An 18,405-nucleotide genomic window follows, 5' to 3' on the forward strand; every position below is an offset into this window, starting at 1 on the left:
GGCTCTCGTTTTGTTGATGGTTTATTTTGCTGTGCATAAGCTGTTTATTTAGATAGTAGTCCCATTTTCTTATTTTCTACTTAGTTTTCATTGTCCTAGGAGCTGTCTGTAAAGATATTTCTCCGACATATGTCTGATATTTGCTGCCTATAGATTCTTCTAAGATTTTTATGGTTTCCCTCTTACCTTTAAGTCCTTTTTCCATTTTAATTTTATTTTTGTGTATGGTGTAAGATAGTGGTCTAGTTTCATTTTTTTTCAGGCATCTGTCCAATTTTCCCAACACCATTTATTGAAGAGACTGTCTTGATTCCATTGTATGCTCTTGCTTCCTTTGTCAAATATTAATTGCATAGTGGTTTGGGTCAATCTCTGGGTTCTCTGTTCTGTTCCATTGATCTATATGTCTGTTCTTGTGCCAGTATCAGGCTGTTTTGAGAACAGTGGCTTTGTAACACAGCTTGATATCTGGCATTGTGATCCCTCCAACTTTGTTCTATTATTACATAATACTATTAGAATTATAATATTGTTAATATTATAATAAGCTAGTATTATTTCTCCACTCTATTGACTTTTCACTCTCTTAATAGTTTATAAACAAAAATTTTCATTTTTACTATAATCCTTTAATTGACATTTTTTCCATCTAATACATAAACCATGGTCTTCTCTAGGGCCATAATGTTCACCTAAATTTTTCTCTTAAAGTTATTTTTTACATCTATGTGAAATATATTTAATATATATTGTGGCACCACTTTGAGTTCATTGTGTCATCTGAATGTTCTATGGTGCACAGTTTAGGAACTATAGGGGTATTGAGATTTCATATTTCTTCTTTTTTATACTTGTTTTATGGCCCATTTCAATGTCTATATTGGTAAATATTTCATTTTCAGTTGAGTAGAATTTGTATTCTCTAGGTATTAGCTATAGTGTTCTATAAATATCATCTATAATAATAAAAGGGTAATATGTTAATTACAACAGACATCCTTCCAGATGAAGCTGGGGCCAGAGGGAAGCCCAAGTCCCCGGTGCCGGAGGGAAGCCGGTGCTGGTAACTGGGGGAAGGAAGGCCTACTCTTGCATGAATATCATGCATCATGCCTCTAGTTAGGAATAAAGTAATCAATAGTGATATTGAGATCTTTCATATCTATATCGATGTTTTATCTAGTTTTCTGTCAATTACTTAGTGGTGTTAAAGATTACAAGTATGATTATGGATTTGCCATGTGGTCTTGCCAGAACATATTTTATGTATTTTTCAGTTACATTATTTCGGAAATGAATATTGATGAGTGTTATGTTTTCTTGATATATTGAGCATGTAGTCATTATGAAATGTCACTGCGCCCTTTGGTAATACTCCTTGTCTTGATAGCTATTTGTTCCTATATGTAGATGATTAGTCACTCCATGTTTATTATGATTCAATATGCATAGTATACTAGTATAATATCCTTCCTTTTAGTCTCAGTGTCTTTGTATCTTTATACATAACACGTATCTTTAGTAAAAGTTGTAAACCAAGAAAGAAGCTTAAGCTAAGAGAGAAACAAAAACATTGTATTTTAACGTTAGCGGTTACAACTGATTCAGGTAGCAATCTGAAGAGTGCTCAGAAGGGAGCCAAGAAAGGCAGAGTTTATAAAAGCTTGAGTTACATGTATCATTCTCATTCTGGACCTCTTTATGTAAGTGAAGGATTCTGGTTAGGTTAATAAGAATTGGTTGAGTTTAACATGCAAATGAAAGAAGCTGGTTGGTAAAACAGGTTGGCTCCTTTCAAAATAAAGAATGTAGATCATCTGGTTGTCATGGTGAGGAAGAAATTAAGGTCCAAGCATGACTGAACAGTTCAGAAGTTCCTTGAGAAACATGCTGGGCGATGCCTGACAACTATATCTAGTATCACACAGAATTGTCGTTAAAATGCCCTTAAAATGCCCTTTCTCTACTTATTCATTCTTCCATTCCGCCCACCCCAAGAAAACCCCTGGCAACCACTGATCTTTTTACCATCTCCATTGTATTGCCTTTTCTAGAATGTCATATAGTTGGAATCATATACTATTTATTTTTCTCATATTAGTTTCTTTCATATAGCAATACGTATTTAGGTTTTTTCATGGCTTTTAATTCATTTCAGTTTAGCAGTAAACAACATTCCATATCTGGCCTTACCACAGTTTATCCATTCATATATTGAAGGACATCTCAGTTGCTTTCAAATTTTGGTGATTATGCATAAAGCTACTGTTGACATTCTTGTGCCTTTGTGTGTGTGTGTGTGGGGTGGGGGGCAGAGTTTCCAGAAGTTGCTGTTTCTTTGTCAACCTCCTCTGGCCTTCCCGAAGTTGTGTAGTTCAGTGGTCAGCAAAGGATTTGCAAAGATTTTGCATGCCGATTTCAGTGCTCTTCTCCCTTGGTTTCCGCCTTCCCATGTCTTTCATCCACCCTTCTGGATTTTCACCCAGCCCTGAAGTATGTGCTCTGTGACATATCACTTCAGTAAGGCTGTAGCTCTCTGCCTTCCTAAACAGCCCATGGATTAGAGATCGTCATTGAACAAAGACCCACAAATGAGTTATTTTCATAAGAGTAGATTCTGTATTGTGATGGTAGAGCCCTCTTTGGTATCACTCTGCTTTTGCTCACTTTCCATCACCTTTAAGTAGATGTTCCCTCCAGATTTTTTGTAGGATAATTAATCTAAATTAACTACTTTGTGTTGACAGTGAAGAAGTTCAGAACATGCCATTCCCAAATATGCCATTTGTTATATTGATTAATTTGAGTTGAAGGCTCTCTCTGAACTCCCCTCATCTGTCTAAAGAGAGATCCTACAGAAGGAACTCAGTCCTCATAAATCTTCTCTCTGGGAGTTTCATCCACCAGAGTTCTTATTACCGAAAGAAAACTGGAAGGTGACAACCACACCCAGACATGGTTTCTCACAAACCACAAGGCCCATTCATCTTTCCTAAAGATTATTTACTCTCCCCTAAGGTGCCTACATCCCTCTACCCCTTTCCATATTAACTTGGTATATAAGCTCTCAAATTTTCTACCTTTTAGGTATTCACTTCTTTTCCTATGATAATCCTGTTCATTATCAACTTACTGACATCAATAAATGTGTATACCTTTGTTCTCTTAATCTGCCTGCTTCAGTTTGTTTTATAGACTCAACTATTAAACCTAAGAGCATAGAGGGAAAGTGTCACCTCTCCTACAACAGAACCCGGGAGCTCTGAGTTATAAATCATCAGTAGTAGTGAAAGTCATGACCTTTTCCGATTCTGATGCTTTCATAGTTTATGCACATGGGGACGAAAAATGTAATGAATATAGGTTTTTACATTTTAGTAGTTTATCAGTACAGGGCAATATGTAAATTTTTCCAAAACAAGACCTTAACTTCGGATCATTGTTTTCTAGAAGAGCATTGTTTAGTTGTTCCTTTTGCCTTCATTTAAGAAAGACAGTTTTGGCTGTGTTAAAGCCCTGGATTGATAATGTTTTTGTTTGTACAATGAGAAGCAGTTGTTTTGGCTAGATTTTTCTGGTAAAAGAAAGAACTCATAACTCAAAAGTAAAATGGCAGACAATCTAATTAAAGTAGACAAAAGGTAGAACATGTTCAGAAAACTCTTTGCCAGTTGCTTTATATATAGCAGAGAACTGAGAAAGTAAGTCCATTAAAAGTCTTGTACAAGAATCTTTATAGCATGTTTATGCATAGTAACTCAAAAGTGGAAATAACAGATGTCCATAAATGGGGCAATGGATAAACAAACTACAGTATTATAATAAAATTAAATACCACCTGGTCATAAAAAGGAATTAGCTACTGATGTGTGCAACAACATGGGTGAATCTAAAAAATAATTATACTTAATTGAAGAGTTTTATACATAAATAGATATATGTACAAGAAGTTCTAGAATGTTTAAAACTAACATATGGTGGTAGAAATAACATTGATGTTTCTTCTGGGCATTTGTGGGTAGAAAACTGATTGACTGAGAAAAGATACAGGAAATATTCCAGAGTTATAGAAATGATCTATGCCTTGATAATGACGCAGGCTATATGACATATGGATTTTCAAAGTTCAACTGTAAAGCAATTTTAAGTTCTGAATATTTCATTGTAGGTAAATTATACTTCAATAAAAAGCTGACATGAATTGCAAAAACTTATAGAGAAACTTTATAAAAAGACTCATCATTTTTAGTTATCAGGAAAGAAAAATTAAAATCAAAATGAGATAGACCTCACTCACACCAGAATGACTAAAAAAAATGACATCAAGTGTTGGTGACAATATAGAGAAGAACATGGTAAAATGTTACTGTAAAGTAATTGGCAATTTTTAATAGGATTAAACATATACCTGCTGTATTACCAGTGATTTTATTCCTAGTTATTAGCTCAACCTAAGTCACCCATGTTCCAGGAAGCAAGTGGTAAGAGGGAGGGTGTGCTTCCTGGTCATCTACATGAAGACAGTAATTTCAGACACAGGAGGAAGCTGGACATTGAGGGGAGTATTTTGTCGCCAGTGAGTGAGGAAGGCAGTGATGGGGACCCAGGGTTGAAAGGAAGTTGGTTCCGGCAGTCTGGAGAATGGGATGGTACAAGGTCAGACAGAGGAGGTAATCGGAGTGATTCGAGTCTGGTTACATTGAACAAATAAGTTTGTTGATTAGGCAAATAAGTCAGTACATTGGGACTGATTAGATTTACAAGTATCTTACTTATTGAGAAATTATTTTACAAACATGGAAAGAGGGAAGGCTCATTAGAACCTGAGGTTTTGTATTGGAAGTAGAGGAATGAACTGTGTTTTGTTTTTAATATATAGTCTATTCCTCATGATTCACAGATTCCATATTTGAGAATTCACTTACTTGCTAAAATTTATCTGTAACCCCAAAGTCAATATGGCACTCATGGTCGTTCATGGCCATGGACAGAATAGTGAAAGTTTTAGTTGCCTGACTTGCACATGCCCACTATTTTCTGTACAGGTATGTGGACTGAAAATGATACATTGATGTGATGGTTGGCAAAATTAACCCAGAGTTGGTGGATTGGAAGATAATATTGTAGGAGTCTTGATTTCCTAAATGAATGGGTTACATGGTGGCAATGTAGGAGAGTGACCTGGATTATTTTAAGAGTGAAGGGACATGACAACAGAAAGAACACTATGTCCATCTTTCTATCTTTCTGTTTTAGTATCTTTCTTTTTGTCTATCTATGTGATGTATAAAAGACAACATTTCTCAATCTTTTTATTCTAGGAAATCCTTGAAATACATTTTTTTTTTTAGATTTCTCAGAAACAAAAATGTATAGCATTGGCTCTTAGTAACTTAATAAGGTCATTAACTTATAGATATACTGTGACAACAATAATTTTAGTACAATTTTAAGTAGAAAATGATATTTTCCTGTGGATGTGCTTATTTTAGCCAATTCATTAGCCTATGCTATTTGTGTGGTTTTCCTTCCCTATTAATTACATTCACTTTAATGTGAGCCTGTAAGGCAGATAGAGAAATTTTTAGCTTTTCCATTACATTTTTTTTTGTATCCAAGTAGATCTTACAATCTTACTATAAATTTTTGCTATGCAAGTTGCTAATAAAGTATATATATGGTACATTGTGTGTATATATATGGTACATTATTTGTTTAGGGGCAGTTTCAAGCTTCCTTCTTTTTAAATCTATAGGCAACCTTTCTTTGGAAAAAATGGAAAGGTGGTTCGGCATAGCTTACCTTTCATGAATTTAATTTTGTTTCTTTGTATAAATTTTCAAAACCATAAGGCAAACTTCAGTTTTTGTTAAATTGTGGCTTAAAGGAAAATGGAATTTAATTTAGAAAGGTAGGCTAAATATATTTAAATAAAAGTTGTAAGTTAACATTTATTGATTATATTGACAATATTCAATAGCAAATTTGATCAAACATGATCCAAACAATATGAATACAAACTTGCCTAAGACACTGATTGATATAAGACTTAGAAAAAACTTTCTTTCACTGCATGGTATCATGGAGGGTAACATATAAACATAGTGATACAAAATTATCATAGAAAGGTGCTGGTTTCTTGAACTCTTATAGGCCTATGTTTGCTTAAAAACATTATTTTTAATAATAAAAAATAAAGAATAAAACGTCTTTAATGTGAAACCTGAATTTACATTTTGCTACACAAAATACTCAATTCTCAGATAAAATTGAGATAAATACAAAGGCATTCATTTTCAATTAGAAATTAATTATATTGCTCAAGATGCTTGTTACACAAAGCAGCTTGCTCACACATGTAAGAAGCTGAAAACAGTAGCTTATTATGAATGGCCTGATCTTCTTTCGCAGAAATTGTGAAAGAAATGGACTGCTCGCTTAGGATAGAGCAGAAATCCAATTCTCTGCCCAACAGTAGGTTCAGAAGAAGGATCGTGGCCGGCTCAGTCTAGAAAGGGAAGGCAAATACTGTTAAATTCTGTTCTGCAATTTTTTAGAATCTTTTAATGGAGTTGAGACTTGTTGATTTTCTTTCCTCTGTCTCAAGATTTTCTTTTTTATTGTCATTGTTTTGGCTTTTTTTGGCAACATGATATTTCATAGATTTAGTTTCCTTTTACATCCAAAGACCTTGTTACCTGAAGTCAAAGCATTTTCTCCAAGGCCTTGCAGAAACTTGTTCAACTGGTTGATGTATTGAAAACTCTCTCTTAAGCAGACTAATTTTTAAACTCATTCTTTACCTTCAAAGCACTAAGCAAAATCTGGCCTACTATTTTCTTGAAAGTACTCATGCAGTTCGCGTTTTGGCTAGAGCCTCTTGCCTCAGCCTTCCTCTGCTAAACCATCACAACAGTCTTCACTTAGCAGAGGATTTATGTGCTCCTTGTCTGCATTTTCACACAATTTATAAATATGTTCAAGTGAACTGGTTTTTGAGTAATAAAGCCAAGATTTTTGTAAATTATCCTGATTATCTCCCCCCTTCCCCCTCCCCCCCAATTTATCATTATGAATTGTGGACATAGCACCTCTCTTTGAGAAAACAATTCTTCATTGTTTACATTCCTTTTTTTTTTTCAACAGTCAAGACCTCTGCTAAAACAAATTATTGATGGAACATCATAAATATAGATACCAATATAGTTTCTCCAAAATAGGCCTTTTGTTTCTAGGTATGAAGACAAATATACTAAATATGTCTTTACCTTTGCTTGTTTCAAGCAGTATTTTGCAACAGAAAAAAAAAGTTTTCTTAAATTTCACCATCATTTATAAAATTTGAAAATGATAGAGCATGATACTTATTGCTGAAATAGGATTGCTCATCATCTGAATAGAACTGCTATTTTTCAGTTATTATAAAAACCTTATTTAGCATATTGACTTTTTCTGCTGTTTGAGAATGTAGTTGATTAGATTTTGCACACTGAGACTTGTCCTAGAATTTTACTGACTATAATTTTACATGCTAGTATTAGTTTCTCTTCAATGGCAGGACTTTTTCTTTCCTAAGCATTAATTACTCCAACTAAATAACTTGCCTCCTGATAACTGTTATTAAATGTGACATTTTTAATAAAGCTTTATTCTGTACATTTTGAGATTCGAGTGGAACGTTAAAGTAATCAACACCTTTTCTTTTCATATAAATGTCATTTTTAGCTATTTCCTTTCAATTTGAGTGAAGCTGTTGCTTTATTTGTAAGTTATTTGTTGCAAACTATAAGAAAGGAATAGGGCAAATTGGAATATCTAGTCATGTAAAAAAAAGGTTACATACTTCATTATATGGGCAAACTTCTTCAGTGTCTTTTGTTGCAATAGTGTATATGCACTATAGTGAGTATGTACATGATTCAGAAACTTGCTATTGTTCACATTAACCTTGTCAGAATTTACTGAAAGTCAAAGCCTAGTACAGTGATGGCGAACCTATGACACGTGTGTCAGAGGTGACACGCGAACTCATTTTTTTGGTTGATTTTTCTTTGTTAAATGGCATTTAAATATATAAAATAAATATCAAAAATATAAGTCTTTGTTTTACTATGGTTGCAAATATCAAAAAATTTCTATATGTGACACGGCACCAGAGTTAAGTTAGGGTTTTTCAAAATGCTGATACACCGAGCTCAAAAGGTTCGCCATCACTGGCCTAGTATTCTCCTCTGTATCAAAACTAATATTTTAAAATTGCTATATAGGATTTTCAAAGCAATGTAAACACACTCATAAAATATAAAACAGAAAAACAAATTACAAATGAGAAAAATTTTAAAAAACATGAAGAATTACAATACTATCCGTATCTGACCTTCACAATTCATGTTTTGCAATGTTTAAAAAAATACTCCTAAAATTATGGTGGTGTAGGAAAAGACAAGTGAGTTATATAGCCACGAAAATGCTTCATGTAGAATAAACATTTCTTCCTATGTTCTTCCTATTTTTTTTTTATTAACTTGTGGATATTGTTCCTCTCCACAAATCAATCAAAATGGATTAAGGGGAAACTGAGAATGGTAATTAGAGAGGAAGAGGTTTATGCAGTTCACAGTTTACTAATTGTCTCTGATATTCTCACCTCATTTTAGACCCTGAGAATGGAATCACACTGCATTCCCCAAGTGGAGTGTAAGACCATCAGTCAGTCTGCTAAGTGAGCTGCGTCATCAGTGTCGATCACTGCAAACTTTAATGTCACCTCGTGCCCCAAGTTATAGTGACATTTCATGACACCCTAAATGTCTACAAAACTCTATTTGAAAACTATATGTGTATACAAAATTAAATATTACTATGTATTACACATATTATATGTACATATAAATTACTATATATGTATGAAAAATACAGAATTAACCGGTTTTCATATTCATATATCTGTGTACATTTATATACATATACAGACAGAGAAAATTGTTAATAGTATTGTCATTGTTAAATTTTCTAATTTTTATAATTTTACAGTAGTTAGGTAATTAATGTAAGAAAATGTCTAGAATTTAGGAGTTAATGGTGTTTTCAATTTTCTAATGGTTTGAAAAAAAGAGGAATACAAAATCCAATGGGAAAAATTTAAATGAGGAACCTGGAGAAATATATATATATATAAATACTCTTTATATTACTTTTGCAACATTATGTGAAAATAAAATAGAAATCAGCTGACATTAACCCTAATGTAAACTACGGACTTTGGATAGTAATGATGTCAAAGGAGGTTGTAACAAATAAGGAAATTTGCTTTTTTTTTGGTTCTTTTGTTGTTGTTGTTAATCCTCACCTGAGAATATTTTTCCATTGATTTTTAGAGAGAGTGGAAAGGAGAGGGAGAGACAGAGGGAAACATCAATGTGAGAGAGACACATCGAATGGTTGCCTCCTGCAGGTTCCAACCAGGGCCAGGGAACCTGCAACCAAGGCACATGCTCTTGACCAGAATCGAACCCGGGACCTTCAGGCCTTGGGCAGATGCTCTAGCCACTGAGTAAACTGGCTAGGGCAAGGGAATTTGCTTTTTATTAAAGGCCCTGCTGCTTCTTATTAAAGGTCCTGCTGCTTCTTTTAAATCATTTGTAAGATTATTTTGATAATTCATCAAACCAATTTTTCTCATACAGCAAGCATTAACCTAAAAAATTTGCATTTTCTCATTTCATAACAGGTTTCTTAACACTCCTACTTACAGTAGCAAATTTCAGGTCTAATTGTGATATCAATAAGTAAAACACACAGAATGGCTCGCTGAATCACTACTTCCTGGTGCACTTTGCAAAACCCAAATGATTTCGTTTTTCTATATTTAAAATCTTTTTTTTTTTTTGCTTGGTTCTTTATGATATAAATGCCAGCTGTTGTGATGGTTTGATTTGGTTTTTAAGAAACTCATCAAACATTTTATGTCATTCCAACTTCAAGCAGAAGGCACTAATAGTCCTCAAGGTACAGAGCCATAGCATTTCCTTCTGGAACATTGAAAATTTTCTTGAAAAATGAAGGCAGTTGCATGTTTTAAAACATTTTGGAAGATAATCCAACAAAAACAATGATATTTCATTTGCATCAGCCTCTCAAGCATTCCAGCATTTTTCTAGGGTGCATTAATCAAACTTGAGCATCTGCTGATATTGAAGGGCAAATTTAAAAACTAAATTCTCAAAAGGAGAGACTGAGGTCAGCTTGGATTAGCTTTCAAGTTCACTTACAACTTGTTACATTGGTCAAGTTCTTATTCTGTCCATTTCTGGTTTCCCGGTGTGGGACACAGTATTAATTATTTCTATCATCTGTGTATATTGTGAAGTTACACGTTACTGATTTTGCACAATTCCTGGCAAAAATGAACTCTGTACTTCATGGCAGGTAATGTTGTAGCTGCTGCTGCTGCTGAGGGTTCTGATAATCTGATCATCACTGCAAACCCCAATCTTCTCAACAGAGCCTTTTGTTTTTCCTGAGTGCTATTCAACAGAGGCGGTATCACTAATTCTCCCTTCCAGCCAAAAATATGCATGGCTGCAGAAATGTCACCAGTAGATAGATAGATAGGCTGAAAGAGGTGGCATTATGAGCAATTCAAGGTATGACCACAGAAAAATGTAACTACATTCCTTATGGCACTTATAAAATGCCTTTATAGCTAATTCCAGATGAGCTGCTACTTGAAAGAGATATTAGTGATTGCGAGAATATTGTCAGGTAGGTGATGACTTAGGAACACAATAGATATTTGATTATGTAAGTTCTGGTATGTGTTAGAAAGTTTATTTCATACTCATATTTTATACTACTGTCAACAGAGTACAGAGGCATTATGTTAAAGAGAAAATACTCAGCCTTCACCAGTGTTGCCCAATGGATAGAGTTTGGTCCATATACTGATGGGTCGTGGGTTCAATTCCCTGTCAAGGGCAAGTACCTGGGTTATGGGTATGCTCTCACCCTCAGTCAGGGCACATGTGGAAGGCAAGTATAAGTTTTTTATTTTTATTTATTTAACAGCTTATTGAGGTATACTTGATATACCAAAAAAAAAAAGTGCACGTATATAATTTCACTTTCAAATGCAAAACAAAAAAAGGGCTTTTGATTCTGTCACAAGTACATAATCTACGTAGAATGATTGAACAACTTTATCAAAATTCTTTCTTGAACTAAGTCAAGAAGGCTCCATTTTGCCGTATTATGTATAAGGAACTCATACACACCCTCTGGATAAATCCACGTATTCTTGAGCACTTTTAAGATGTAGTTTGTGAGGTTCTACATTCTTTATAAAATTGCTTTGTTGAGTGGAACATGGTTATCAAGAGAACTAGTTTTCTAGTGTTCCGATGTCAACAAGCATGAGAGTATTCAAAGATAAGATCACAAAATGCATTTTCCTCAATAAATGCCAGCATCCCTTTAGCCTCAGTTCAGCTGGAGATGGTGTTAGTGCTGTATATGGGACATACTGATCTTTACAACCACTTCGCCACCTTTTCTATTTTCTGAGCCACACTGGGATTTATTTTTGCTGGGTGCATTCACTTTTAATCATGTTTTTGTCGTGCTATTTTCTGCTGTGCTCTAAATTATCATATATATATAACCCCTGGCTGCTGTATTCCCTGGAGTCTGTTTGGGAATGCAACATCTCTTGGCTTTGGTTTTTGTTTACTTTGTGCCAAGTACTTCACCATCTGGACATCCTCCTCTATTACCTACCAATCACATTGAAGTCCCCAATTCAACATTTCTGTTGTTAGATGTGTGGTATTTTTTTTTTTATGAAAAAGCAACAGGCTACAGCAGTTATTATATTTTTTTTCTTCATGATCATTCAAATTTCAAAGTAGCTTCTTTCTATTGATATTTAATAGCTCTTTATTTACTAATTTTTTAAGTATTATGGGGTTAAATATTGTATAGTACCAAAGCAGGAAAAAGAATTACCACATAACATAGCCCTGGCTGTCTGGCTGTCTGTGCACCAGCTCACTTCCCTTCGTAATGCTCACCGGCGTAACTGGGCAGTGCATGGAAGTGGAAAACAGTTATCATTCACTTCTGTAATTCCCATTTCTGTCAAATTCACCTACACAATTACATAGATTTTATCTGCTTACTTAGCTTTCATGAATTAAAAGTAAATTGGATATATATATTCAATATATATATTTCAATCTTTTGACAAAGTCATATTATAGTAGTGGTATTTTTAAAAGCCAAAGGAATTTGAGAAAATGGAAATTCACAATTTCTCCATAGATAATCAAGTCAATTTTCACACAAGACAGTTTTCACACACTATACATTTGTGACTGAAAATGATTGAGAAGTCAATTATATTTTTCTGCCTCCTCTTTCTAGTTCCCTTTAATACACACACATGCTCTTATACACACATACACACACACACACACACACACACACACACACAAGCTCTCTTTGCTGCTTTTACTCTTTAGGGCCCATAAACTACTTATTTCTGCTTCAAATCTTTCTCTATGCACAGCAGATGAAAGATGCATTGAAGCTGCTAATATTATAAATCCCTCCGGTGTTTAGTGAAATGTACGTGGGCAGAGCTTTTGACAGGAATAGAATTTCAACAACACCACTCAGTGATAGGAGTATTTTCTTCACAAATACAACCAGCAAGGCTAAACCAACCTGTCATCATACTTTGCATTTAATACATGCAATTAATCAGTGTGGTGTCAGTTACCTATCACGATTTTCAAAAGTCAATTAATAGCCTACAGAGTCTTGGGCTGGTTATCACTCCTTTAGGAAGACATACCTAATGCTTTATTGTGCAAGGTTTCCTATGGTCCACTGTGATGAGGCAGACATGTTTTGCTGCAATACCGACCATATATCTCCTATGCTATCACCACCTGAAGGGAAGGAAGAGAAAGTCGGTACTTCTGTAATTTTCTCCTCTTACCTAATATACGCACTGTCTTCACAAAAATCACAAAACATTAAGGCATCAGGATGTCTAAAGATTAGGAAACTTATAATTTTACTTCTGTTTCTTGCTAGAATCTGCTCTGACATTTTTAGCTAATTGGCTATTTCATTCATCAATAATTTCAACAAAACACATCCCATGATATTTACTCATTTATACATTCATTCATTGACTGCTCCGAAGGTATAACAAATACATAAAAAGCAAAATTCTCAGCTCTCATGAATTTCACATTCTAGTAGGGAAGATAAAAACCAGAAATGATTAAGTAAAAAGATAGGATGTTAATATCACTAAGTGGGTTCAATTGCTGCTGCTGAGGGTTCTGATAAACTTGATCATCATCATGGTGAAAACAAAGGAAGAAATTGCTAAAGAGACTAATGGACCTCAATTTTAAATAAGACCATTAGGAAAGGCCTCATTGAGGGAGTTTCTGGAGAACAAAGATTAAGGAGGTGAGTGCAGGTACTATTCGTAGAAGAGCTTTCTGGGCAAAATAAACAGACCAAAATCAAGCACCTATGGATGTTAATGCCTTACGTATATATTGCCAGATGTGGGGTGAAAACAGAATGAATAAGGGGGATAATAACAGGGCAAGAGGTCAGAGAGGATATGTGGTTGGAAGATAAAAGATACACATCATGTAAGTCACAGGGGTGGGGAACCTTTTTTCTGCCAAGGGCCATTTGGATCGTTATAACATCATTCACTTAAGCAATTGACTTAATATAAATTTATGTTGCTATGAAAACCCCTACATTTATTGAATTTCAAGGTCTGCCTGTGGTTGCCTTGGCAGGGCCAGACCAAATGATTTTGTGGGCCTTGGACAGCTCAGGCCAGATGTTCCCCATCCCTGGTCTGGGACATTGTAGGCTACTATGATTTTTTTTTGTTTTCTTTCTGACTGGTATGGGAAGCCATTAATGAGTTTTGAGGCATGAGAGCAACATTATATGATTGGCATTTAAAAATATATGTCTATATATCAACATATTGATGTCAATATAGACATAGATATAGATATGGATATAATAGATAAGTTTCCCCAGCTTCCGTGTGGATATTAGACAGTTGGATCAAGATCAGAATTAGGGAACAAATTAAGAGTCCTTTGGTCATGTCACTGTGGTGGAGGTCGTACATAAACTATTAGCTGAATTTTAAATATGTTTTGAGAGTAGAGCTGATAGTATTTGCTGCCAAATTGAATGTTTGTTATAAAAGAAGAAATATCAAGGGTAACGAGATTTTTAGCCTTAGCAGCTAAATACTGGTGTAGCTGCAACCAAGATGAAGATTTGAAGAAAGGCAGGCTTTGGGTGATAAAACAAATCTGCTTTGAAAATGTTAAGCTTGAGAGGTCTTTTGAATACTTTGCTAGAGATATTGAGTAGGTGGTATTATATAGGTTGGAATTTAGGGATTTAGAGAAGTCCAGGCTGGAGAATACTTTTATAATTTATTGATATTTAGAGAATATTTAAAGCCATGATTATCAGAGAATGAATTTAAAAAAAAAACACACAACAAAAACAAGCTAAAGATTGTGTCTAGAGGCCCTCCAATGTTGAAATACTAGAAGATAAAAGGAACAACTATTGATACAGAAGGCAAACTACCAGGAGAGTGAATACACTGGAATACAATTGAAGAATTATTTTTAGAAAGTGGCTACATCTAAAACTAATATAATGTTATATGTCAATCATATTTAAATTTTTTTAAAGTGTGAGTGATTAATATATAATATACTGCGCATAACTAAAGGATGATAAAACTGAAGAATGCTATTAGATTTAGCAATGTAGGCATTGTAAGTGATTTTGATAGAAGTAGTTGTGGTATGAAAGTCTCATTGCAATAGCTTCAAGTGAGAATAGGAGAACTGCAGATAGTAAAGATAAACAATTATCTATTAAGTAACATAAAGGAAGAGTGATACCTGGGGAGAAATGGGGGCAGTGTGTGTATATATATATATATGTATTCCAAGATAAAAAAATATCATATGTGAATTGCATTATATGGGAATGGTATCATATCAAAGTCAGCTGAAGCCATCTTTGACCTGTTTTGACTTTTACATTTTATTTTATTTTAAATCTTTATTGTTGGAAGTATTACATATGTCCTACCCCCTACATTTATTTTGATCATCCACTAAGCTTTCTTACTACTAACTCTGTTATAATTTTCTTGAACTTTGTTCAGTTATCTTTCTACCTCTTCTGCCAAACCATTAATAAAATTCTGGGCTCCAAATCCCACTTCCATTAGAGTGTGGTAGTCTTAATATTAAAAATGTGTCTTTCTAAACAGGGTAAAATAAGCAGTTATTTTTTCCTAAATGCATAGATTCAAGCTCCATTTTTCTACATCTCAAATAAAACTCCAAAATAAGCTCAATATTAGCACAAGGCAGATAATATGCATCCATTTAATCAATATTTTGCTTCTATTGTTATCAGTAAATCTTAATTTTTAGGATATAGAGGACTTGTTTAAATTGAGATTGCTTCTGACTAAAAATGTGGATCCATCGTTATTTTAAATCAGTAATTTATACTTTTTTAAACACACATTTAATTAAATGTTTCTGAGGTAATGGCTTCTCAGTAGATGTATTTAAATGACCTTCTGGGTACATTAGAGACTAAACTGAAAATTAAAATATACCAATAGATTTTCATAAATTTGGAAAGGACTTGGCAATGTCTATTGTATTTTTCAACTATCATCACAAAAAATGATGCATAAGAAACCACTTATTGATATATGTGCCCAGTATACATGAGGTGGAGAAACACAGTACACTGTTAATTGGCAGGACTGCAAAGTCAGTTTACAGGGAAAGTAAACATAGAAAGGTTTGAAAATTGTAAATGAGAGCAGTTTCATTCAACCTACCCCGCTATTATTGCCTTTTGCTAAATTCTCAACTGATAACAAGGCACAGTTCAAGATCTGTCCTCAGTAGTGGAAATTAAAAATAAAATGATAGTATTTAAAGTAGTTCAACTAATATTAATTTTAGTGATTACGTATAAAGTAATATTATGGTTGAGACCAGGGTTTTTTTTAGAAAAGTCTGACATGAGTTCATATCTCAACTTTTTCACTCAATTAACTATGTGTCCATGAACAGAGGTATCTTCTCTCTCTTCACTGAATTTATGATGATTTGGATTTCATATACTTATCTAATTGTTAGTGTTTGGCCTGTCACTCCTGGCAAACTGAAAGGTCCACAAAGACATGGATCGTATCATTTTTGATTGCCAGTGTATAACTAGCACTTGTCACACAATAGGGACTCAATAAATAGGAGTTGAAGGAAAGGAGGAGGAAAGGAACTTATGAGTGATGGGTAACTGGATGAAAGGAGGAGACAAAGAGTTTTAGGCAGAGGAGAACTCAGAAGAGTAGGTTCTGAAATAAGAAAGAATATAGTGTGGAGGTTTGAAAGTGGTCTGACCAGTGTGATTAGCTGAGTGGGAAGTGGCATTAAAAATGGTTTATAAAAAATTAGTACGCTGATGGTGTAAGGAATCAAAAGTCAATTTTAATAGTAATATTTTTTATATCTTTATTGTTGAAAGTATTACAGTTGCCCCCCCCCCCATTAACCCCCTTCACCTTGCCCCTGCACCCCCCCCAGGCCTTCATCACACTATTGTTTGTGTCATGTGTTATGCATACTAGTATATGCATATAAATTCTTTGGTTAATCTCTCCCACCAGCACCACCCCTGCCTTTCATGGAAGTTATGTGATCAGATCTGCCTTTTAAAAAACACTCCTATGGTTTCCACCAAAATGGTTCTGGGTAGATGTGGCAAACGTATTCTCATCCAGCTGCACACACATTGCTCTGTCACCTCCCCTGCGCTAGGCATTCAGGGAGCTGGGCAGGACTGGTACCCCATGCACAGCCCAGTAGGGAGCTGGGGCTGAGCTTTTTTCCAAAGGCCCGCTGAGAGTCTGAGAGAGCTTGCTGTTTATCGGAGGTTGACTAGGCCAGTTGTAAGCATGTCTGCTATTCCTGGTCCTCTGGAAGCTGAAGAATAGCCAGCTGCCTGGACTGGACCCTATGCCTGCTCTGGTCTGGGAGAGCTCTAGGAACAGGTTGAGTGAAGATTCTTCCTCCAGATGCCTCCACCACCTAGCCAGTCCTCAGGGGCAAAGTTTTTATCTCCCTTGTGAAAAATGAGGCACATCCTATTACACCAACACACATTTGGAGGCTGTGAAAAATGTGTTTTTTTAAAAAACAAATGAATACTAATCCATAAAAGGTGAGACAAAACATCTTGTCCCAGAAAATCAAGTAGAAATAATATTTCAAAGTATCAAGTAAAAATAAAATGAAGGAAAATATGAGACCTGAAAAAAAGACTCCTAATATAGTAATACTAGAGCCCTAGTGCACGAAATTTGTGCACTGGGGAGGAGTTGCTCAGCCTGGCCTGTGCCCTCTTGCAGTCCAGGACCCCTGCCTCCTTACCACCCACCTGCTCGCTGCTTTTTACCACTCTGCTCACTACTCCTTAGCACTGCCACGGAGGTGGGAGTGGCTCCCGCCACCACCACTGCACTCACCAGCAATGAGCCCCACTTCTGGCTGAGCGGCACTCCCCCTATGGGAGCACACTGACCACCAGGGGGCAGCTCCTGCATTAAGCGTCTGCCCCTAGGTGTTCAGTGTGCATCATAGCAACCGGTTGTTCTGGTCGTTCCACCATAATGGTTGCTTAGGCTTTTATTATATAGACTAGAGGCCCAGTGCACAAAAATGTGTGCACTTGGCGGGGGGGGGGGGGGGGTTCTCAGCCCAGCCTGTGCCCTCTCGCAGTCTGGGACCCCTCGGGGGATGACCACCAGCTGGCTTAGGCCTGTTCCCCAGGGGATTGGGCCTAAGCTGACAATCAGACATCCCTCTGGCAGCCCGGCAGCCCTCCGGGGATGTCCACTTGCCAGTGGGGAGCAGACCTAAGCTGCAGTCGGACATACTTAGCGCTGCTGAGGAGGCAGGAGAGGCTCCCACCACCACCGCTGTACTGGCAGCCATCAGCCTGATTTGTGGCTGAGCAGAGCTCCTCCATGTGGGAGCTCACTGACCACCAGAGGGCAGTTCCTGCATTGAGCGTCTTCCCCCTGGTGGTCAGTGTGTGTCATAGTGACCAGTCATTCCCAGTTGTTCTGATATTAGGGTCAGTTTTCATATTACCCTTTTATTATATAGGATAGAGGCCTGGTGCACTGGTGGGGGCCAGCTGGTTTGCCCTGAAGGGTGTCCCAGATCAGGGTGGGGGTCCTGCTTGGGTGCCTGGCCAGCCTGGATGAGGGGCTGAGGGCTGTTTTCAGGCTGC

This window comes from Myotis nattereri (assembly GCF_964212035.1).
Source record: "Myotis nattereri genome assembly, chromosome: 11".
NCBI classification, from domain to species: domain Eukaryota; kingdom Metazoa; phylum Chordata; class Mammalia; order Chiroptera; family Vespertilionidae; genus Myotis; species Myotis nattereri.